The sequence below is a fragment of the Penaeus monodon genome, chromosome 4 (genome assembly GCF_015228065.2).
Source record: "Penaeus monodon isolate SGIC_2016 chromosome 4, NSTDA_Pmon_1, whole genome shotgun sequence".
NCBI lineage: Eukaryota > Metazoa > Arthropoda > Malacostraca > Decapoda > Penaeidae > Penaeus > Penaeus monodon.
The window spans coordinates 10,494,911-10,504,910 of NC_051389.1; the positions used below are offsets into that span (position 1 = coordinate 10,494,911).

At 36.5% G+C, this 10,000-nt stretch overlaps 1 pseudogene; it reads right to left on the reverse strand.

Annotated features, from left to right (window-relative positions):
• Window positions 1-9,865: 9,865 nt before the first annotated feature.
• Window positions 9,866-10,000, reverse strand: part of LOC119572448 — a 13,521-nt pseudogene continuing 13,386 nt past the window's right edge.

Here is a 10,000-nt window from a genome sequence, read left to right on the forward strand (position 1 = left end):
TATAGTAGCAGCCTTATAATAAATATCAATATTATCGTTTTTGTTTTCATTTTCATTAGTAGTAGCAGTAATTTCATAAATATTATTATTACTATTATTGTTATTATAATTTTTATCGTTGTCATTATCAACATCATTATAACCATTGTTGATATTACTGTTTTTACTATCATTATTCCTCATAATAAATTTTATTATCATTAATATCATTATTATCATAACCATTACTTCTAGTATTATCACCATCGTTATTACACAAATCAAGACTTGCTAGGTTTTCAGCTGTAAATGCTCCTATTACTATTACCCTCGTTGCTTCCAATAGATAGTCTCGTAGGTTACTTTAATAGCAATATTCCAATAATCATTATTTTTGTAATATGTAACAATTTTCATAACACTAATTGCAGCTATAATAAAGACATCATTATTATGTGTATAGCTTCTCTATCTAAGTACAAAAATTATATATATATATATATATATATATATATATATATATATATATATGTGTGTGTGTGTGTGTGTGTGTGTGTGTGTGTGTGTGTGTGTGTGTGTGTGTGTATGTGTGTGTATGTGTGTGTATGCATAAATGAATATATATACATATACATATATGCACCAAGCATCCGAAATGACTGTGGTGGAAAGTACATAACTACTTCTCCGCGCTGTATGGCAATCGCGACAAGAGTAGTGAGGTGGTAGGGGAAAAAAAGGCCGCGGTAGCCAAGTGGTTAGAGCGTAGGACTCAAGACTGTCACGACGGCAATCTGAGTTCGAGAGTTCGAGTCACTGGCCGGCGCGTTGTTCCCTTGGGCAAGGAACTTCACCTCGATTGCCTACCTAGATAGAGATGGTGACTTGATAAAAACACCGGGCGGAAGGCAACGGCAAACCACCGCTCTAAATTGCCAAGAAAATCATGGAAATCCATGATCGCCAACGTCCTTGTGAGACAGGGCACTTAAAAAAAAAATAAAAAAAAAATACATATATGCATATATATATATATGTGTGTGTGTGTGTGTGTGTGTGTGTGTGTGTGTGTGTGTGTGTGTGTCTTTATATATATATATATATATATATATATATATATATATATATATATATATATGTGTGTGTGTGTGTGTGTGTGTGTGTGTTTATATATATTTGCACTGTGTGTGTGTGTGTGTGTGTGTGTGTGTGTGTGTGTGTGTGTGTGTGTGTGTGTGCACACGTACACATGTATATATTCATTTACACATATATATGTGAGTGTGTGTGTGTGTGCACACACGTACACATGTATATATTCTACACATGTATATATTAATTTACATATATATATATATATATATATATATATATATATATATATATATATGTGTGTGTGTGTGTGTGTGTGTGTGTGTGTGTGTGTGTGTGTGTGTGTGTGTGTGTGTGTGTGTATGTGTGTGTGTTCGTGTTTATGGATGTGTATGTGTGTGGCTGTGTGTATATGTATATATATACATACATCTTTAAACACACACACTTATCTATATATATATATATATATATATATATATATATATATATATATATATATATATATATATATATATATATATATATATATATATATGTACATATATATGAAGTATGTATGTATTTATATCTGAAGATATACATGTGTGTGTGTTTCTGTATTCAAACCCAAATACATATAAATGTATGCGCGTAATTAAGTTGGTAAATATGCTTAAGCAATTATGGGCAAATCAGGTGAAGTGAATATGTGCCGCTTAGTTACATACGACATAAAATAAGCGCCGTATGCTTTAAATGAATAATTAGTTACGTACTATTGAATAAATTCAAAATTATGTTGTTTCATAATTTACACACTTGTTGTTACTATTATATTTCCACTGTTGCCATCAAAATTAGCATTGTCACGATTGGTATTGCCATCAGTAATGGCATAATTTGAAAATTAGTCTTATTATTGATCTTCCATTATTACTTATCATCATATTCACCAGACTACATGATTGTTAGTGATCATTTTCATTACCTTTATCATCACTATGGTTATTATCATTATGTCCATTCATGACAACAGAATCATGGAGATTATTTTTCACACCATACCTTCTTAAGTGTAAGGAAAATAACGACAGCTTGGTTTATTTCCTTTTCTGCTGTGTCCATCTTTCGTGTATCATTTCTCTTCTTCCGCTTTTAATTCTTCCTGTTATTTGGAACTTCAGTCTATCTTTCTATCCATTGGTCCATCTATCTACCAATTCATCTATCTATCTATCTATAAACATGTGTGTGTGTGTGTGTGTGTGTGCGTATAGATATATACAAATTGTATACAAATATACACACACACACGTTACATATGTATATATGTGTGTGTGTTTTTATGTGTGTGTGTTGGTGTGTGTACGTGCACATGTACTCATATATATATATATATATATATATATATATATATATATATATATATATATATATATATATATATATACATATACATTTATATATAATTGATATATACCTTTATATATACAAATATATATACATATATGTTTATATATGTGCATATGTATACATATGTAATACATACATACGCACACATACACACACATATATATGTGTGTGTGTCTGTATGTATATCTATATATATATATCTATATATATCTATATATATATATATATATATATATATATATATATATATATATATATATATATATATATATATATGCATTTATATGCATTATACATATATACATATATATGCATATATGTGTGTATGTACATATATATATATATAGTATATATATATATATATATATATAAATATATATATATATATATAATATATGTGTGTGTGTGTGTGTGTGTGTGTGTGTGTGTGTGTGTGTGTGGTGTTGGTGGTGTGTGTGTGTGTGTGTGTGTGTGTGTGTGCGGTGTGTGGTGTGTGTGTGTGTGTGGTGTGGCACGCGGTGTGTGTGTGTGTATGTCTGTGTGTCGTGGGTGTGTGTTTCTGTGTACGTGTGTGTGTATTTCTATATATAGATTAATATATACATTTATATATGTATATATATGTATGTATACAAATATATATACATATATATTTGCATATATATTTCATTTATATATACAAATATATATACATATATGTGTATATATACATATATAATATATATATAATAACATATACATGCATGTACATATGTATATAAATACATTTATATAATTCTATATATATATACATAATGTGTGCATATATTCATACATACATATATGTGTGTGTGTGTGTGCGCGTATTCCTATATGTAAGGATATGTTATATCAGATCTTATATTTTTTTGTAGATATCCTTAGGTTCTGACCGCTCTCTGCATACACAGGAATATATATATACGAGTATGGTTGAGACGATTGGGGTTCAAAGAAAAATTATATAAACCTTTAACCATTTTATTTTTCCGATCAGCATATCTAGTTAAACCATACATAAAAAAAAATAAAAAAATACAGTTAACATCGAATTTACAGTTTCCTTTTTTTTCTTACACTTTCCAGCCATGTTACTAGTCCACTTCACTACACTTTACTTCTTCACTTCCTTATTTGCTCTTATCCGATCTTCTACGCGACCGTTGACTTCAATGTCCCAGCCACTGATATGATGTTGCAAGGCACCAACTCATGTGTCTGCCACACATTCACCGCCTTTAGGGGTAGTCAGTTTACAGATGACAGGAAATATGTTGCTATTGCTGCTATTGCTACTGTGACCTCTCACAAACGCCACCAGTTCAGCTATCCAGGTCCTTTTTCCTTTCAACCTCCTCGTCACCTCTTACGCGCGCTCATCACACCTCGTACATACATACGCACACACATACAAACAACCACAAGCAGGTCGTCAATGCTTAAAGGTGTGGTTGTGTGCTTGACAAATACCCCCTTGATCATTTAAGAAATTGTTAATTTCTTTAAATTCCTACTTGACACAAACACAGCTTATGCTCTTAAAATTTACATCCATCTTAAAGTCTGCTCAAACAATCTGCACCTACGTTCTCGCGACCCGAAATGTTCTTTACGGTGTAAGTGAATTGTTGCATGTACATAGACCATCGCATCAACCTTCCATTTAAATGATTCGCCGTGTTTAGATATTTCAGAGGCTGATGATCCGATTCTATCACGAAAGCTTTACCGTACAAATACTGATAAAATTTACTTACGGCCCATACTACCGCTAAACACTCTTTCTCGATTACCGAATAATTTCTCTCGGCTCGCTTTAATTTCTTACTTGCGTAAAGTACCGGCCAACGCTTCCCATCCTTATATTGCATGAGCACCGCACCTAATCCCACTTCTGAAGCGTCAACTTGCAACACAAAGTCCTTAGACATGTCAGGGAGGTTAAGAATAGGACGAGTGCTTAATGCCTCTTTCAGCTTTTCAAACGCATCTTGGTGACAAATTTCCCATCTTACGTTATTAGGCTGAGATTTTTAAATTAGTTCATAAAGAGGCGCGGCAATTGTGGCATAGTCTTGTATATATTGTCGGTAATATCCTGTCAAACCAAGAAAAGATCCGATTTGCTTTTTAGTTCTCGGAATAGCCATATCCATTATCTTGTTTACCTTATTCGCGGTTGTTTGCGTCACTCCACCCCCCACATCGCTTCCTAAGTACTCTATAGTGAAATACCCAATCTCAGTTTTCGACGGGCGAGCAGTGAGCGATGCATTTGCCAGAATGTTAAGAACTTTTATCAAAGTTTTAATGTGTTCCTCCCATCCTCTCGTGTGAATTAACAAATCATCGACGAACATCTCTACGTTAGCGGCATCGTTAAACAACTTCCTCATCATGCGGTTGAACGTCGCGCTTGCATTAACTAACCCGAAAGGTACAACTTTAAACTGCATCAATCCTTTGCTCGTCTGGAATGCGGTGATAGGCTTACTTTGTTCATCTATGGGGATTTGCCAATACCCGCGGGAAAGATCGATCTTTGTGAAATATTTACTACCGCTAATACGAGTCATTATCAAATCCTGATCTGGCATGGGTTCCGAGTCAAATACTGTCAGTTTATTTATCTTGCGACTGTCTAAACAAACGCGATCACTCCCATCCTTTTTCTTTACTGCAATTAGCGGGTTCGAGTAAGGCGAGGTTGAAGGCTCTATTACGCCTAGCTCGAGCATCCGACTTACTTCAGCGTCGATATTCCGTTGCAGTGCATAAGGAATAGGATATGGTTTAGTATTTACAGTCAAATTAATTGTGTGCGCAATGACATCCGTTCTTCCCGGGACATCCGTGAATACCGCACTAAACTTCGACAACACGTTCGCCACATCGCGCTTCTGTTCCGCGCTCAATTCCTCATTTACTCTTACGTTACTCGCGTCTTCCTCCTGTACATAGCTTGGGACGGTAATTAATTCGCCACCCTCGTCGTGGTCTTCGCTAACTACTGCCACACAAGCAAGGACTGAATCATCTTCATTCTCTTGTTCACTACTCTCATCAACGTTACTCTTACCACCGATTACGCCACGCATTACATCAACATCGCATGTTGCATTGCTGCGTTCCACATCTTTACTACGCTTACTGTCGCCTTCTTTGACGAACCGCTCATGATAACGCTTGATTATATTGATGTGGTACTTACGTTCTGTACCGTTTACATCCAACACGTAGTTATATCTGTTGGCCTTCTTAACGACCTCGAATGGTCCTTGCCACTGCAAAAGGAGTTTATTATGACTAGTGGGAAGTAGGAGTAACACTTTATCTCCGACATTCACCTCCCTCTCGCGCGCATGCTTGTCATAATAGTACTGGTAACTATCTCCAGCTTTTTCCAATTCCTCCTGCGCTAATTTACACGTCTCTTGCAACCTTTCCCTCAGATTAATCACGTACTCGTATGTGGTCCGCGTGTCGTCCTCGATTGCCTCTCGATCGCCCTCCCACAGCTCGCGTAACAAGGCGAGTGGCCCGCGCACTGAATGGCCGTAGACAAGTTCAAACGGCGAAAACTTCGTGCTTGCTTGCGGAACTTCGCGATACGAAAATAGAAGCGGATCTATAAATCGTGGCCACATTTTCGGTTGCTCTTGGCACATACGCTTCAACATCTTTTTTAAAACGCCATTGAACCTTTCAACCAGACCATTACTCATCGCATGGTACGGTGTGGTTGTTAGACTCCTTATAGACAGCAAACGATTAAATTCCTTCATCATATCTGATGTAAACTGGCTACCCCTGTCCGACATTACTTCTTTCGGGATACCAACACGACTGAAAACCGAAAGTAAAGCTTCTGCAACTGTGCACGTGTCAATATTTTTCAAAGCGATCGCTTCCGGGTAACGCGTCGCGTAATCAACAATTGTAAGAATATACCGCGATCCATCATTCGCCCGAGGCTCTATCGGACCTACTATATCCTGAATAAGCGGCACTCTCCCCGTCTTGACTCTGCTGACACGTCCCTTGTCGACCGTGCGTTGACATACGTCACAGGACCTGCAATACCGTGCTATCTCTACGCACATTCCCGGCCAAAAAAAAAATTGCTTTGAATCCGCGCTGTGGTCTTTTTTATCCCGAGATGCCCTCCCATGAGAGAGTCGTGGGCCAGCCCGATCACCGCGTCCCGAAACGACTCCGGCACCACCAACTGCTCAGTCACCTGCCGCGCCTTTTGATGCGTGGTATAACGCGCCGCGCTTCACCACGAAACTGTGCGACTCACCCTCGGACTTACCACTGAATACTTTCTTAGACTCTGCATGCTCACGAATTTTATCAAGAGTTTTATCTTCCCTTTGCAGTTTACCTATGTCTTTGTTTCGTAGATTTTTTAAAACATCTCTTACTTTAAGTTTTGACTGACCTCGAACACACTTTTCTTCCTCTTTCTTCTGCAATCTTGTCGTCACCGCACTCACCTGCACATTCATTCCTCCATCAGTCGATCCTTCAATCGCCCCGATCACCAACTCATATATAGGATCTGGCAGACAAGCAGCTAATGAATTACCAGTAAAGAACGGAGTATCGACATAGATAAAAGCCTCTGGATACTTAAACACCATATTATTGGCCATCCTTATGTCAACCATTCTACCCGTGAACTTGCTTCTAGGCACCAAACTATCTTTCACTAGCACTGTCGTACATCCAGGATCACGAAACACGTCAACTCTCACACCTTCCACTTTACCTCTTGCAATCATCAACTTATCACCATGATTAGCCATTGCCGCTTTTTCAACATTCGATTTGATTATCTTACAATCTTTGTACTTTGATCCTCCGAACCTGTTATAGCAATCCTTGGCAAGGTGATTACCTCGTCCACACACGAAACAAGCACGCGCTCCGCCTTTCATTCTTTCCTCGCCCCTATTCACTCCTGACGCAGAGCTGCTACTTGCACTCTCACTTCCATGACCTGTCGCGTTCTTCTCATGTCCCTCTCTATCTTTCCTTCCATAATTTACATGCGCTTCCATATACAATTCTGCAAATTTTATCATCTCATTAAATGTTTTAAAATCATGCTCCTTTAAGAATAGCACCATGCTTTTATCGCACGCATTCAAGAATTGTTCAGTGAGCATAAGATCAAATACATCAACATAGGTTTGTTGACAACCTGCAAGTTCGACCCATCTTGTTAAATTGTTCTTTAGTCTGTTGGCAAATTGCGAAGCGGTTTCATTTTTGTGGAATTTCGAATTACGGAATCTTAGCCTATAGCCCTCGGCCGTGCATTGGAAACACCTGAGCAGCGCTTCTTTCACTCGCTCGAAGTCGCGCGCTTCCACTGGCGAGAGATGCTGGTACGTCTCGAGCGCTTTCCCTTGCAACAAGGAGGCTAAGCTGACCGCCCAAACGTCTCGGTCCCATCCGGCGCTTGTTGCTAGTCTTTCGAACCGGAGTATATACGCGTCTATACTGTCATTAGCCTCATTGAACACAGGCAGTTTCGGAAGTGCTGGTTTAAAAACATCAGCTCTTACTTCATACGTCTCACTCTCGTCACTTTGCACTCGTAATCTTAGTCTTTCTAGTTCAAGTTCTTTCATTCTAGTTTCCATTTCCAATTCCACTTTTCTAGCTTCTCTTTCCTTCGCTCTTTCTTCACGCTCTAATTCGAACCTTTCACGCTCTTTGCTTTGCTCTTCTCTTACGAATTCTTGCAAGTTTTCTCCCGCTAACCCTAGTTCTTTTCCGAACTTCATCAATTCACTTAGCGAAGTCATAATTATAAACTTTAATTATGAACCCAATACGTCATCAACCAAACGAATATATATATATATTAGAACGGTCCCTGTTCGGGCGCCAATTTGTAAGGATATGTTATATCAGATCTTATATTTTTTTGTAGATATCCTTAGGTTCTGACCGCTCTCTGTATACACAGGAATATATATATACGAGTATGGTTGAGACGATTGGGGTTCAAAGAAAAATTATATAAACCTTTAACCATTTTATTTTTCCGATCAGCATATCTAGTTAAACCATACATAAAAAAAAATAAAAAAATACAGTTAACATCGAATTTACAGTTTCCTTTTTTTTTCTTACACTTTCCAGCCATGTTACTAGTCCACTTCACTACACTTTACTTCTTCACTTCCTTATTTGCTCTTATCCGATCTTCTACGCGACCGTTGACTTCAATGTCCCAGCCACTGATATGATGTTGCAAGGCACCAACTCATGTGTCTGCCACACATTCACCGCCTTTAGGGGTAGTCAGTTTACAGATGACAGGAAATATGTTGCTATTGCTGCTATTGCTACTGTGACCTCTCACAAACGCCACCAGTTCAGCTATCCAGGTCCTTTTTCCTTTCAACCTCCTCGTCACCTCTTACGCGCGCTCATCACACCTCGTACATACATACGCACACACATACAAACAACCACAAGCAGGTCGTCAATGCTTAAAGGTGTGGTTGTGTGCTTGACACTATATATACAATAATATATACATATATATGTATATGCATATATAGCTGTATATATACAAATATATTTATGTACATATGAAAATATATATACAAATAGATATATATGTATATATGCATCTGTACATCTTTATACATATATCTATATATATGTATATGTATATATATTTATATATACAAATTTATATGTATATATATACATATATGCTTATATATGTATGTATATGCACACATACATATATCATACATACATATATGTTTGTGTATATATACAGATATATACGCATACATATATATAGATATATAGATGTATACATCTATGTGTGTGTGTGTACATACACATTTTTATATACATTTATATATACAAATGTATGTATGTACATATATATAAATATATATTGTATACATATGTGTATATATTATGCATATACTCATATACATAGACACATATATGTACATATAAACATGCATGTATATGTATATACATATATATACATTTACAGATACATATCTACATGTATATATACATGTATATACAAATACATGTATATATATGTACATATATATACAAATACGTGTGTATATATGCAAACATATTTATATTCACACATACATACACATATATACATACATACATACATATACATATAGATAGATAGATGTATTCATATGTATATATACATATATGCATTCCCTTCATTGGTGTGTATCATGAATATATCTGACGCTCCAAGTATGGTTCATTTCAGTTATATGGACATTTAACCTTTAAGAACGATTTTTCGTTTAATATTCTGTATGGCGAAGCATTTACATATTGCCTTTGGGAAGAAAATGATAAATAATGATGTATTGCGTTGTTTATTCTGAAACTTTTCATTATCTTATGTCAGATTTCAGTGCATGATTTACGCTTAAGACATGTTTGATGTTGATATTATTGACGTCTCGCTTTCTTCCTTACGACCGAGACTGGCGGT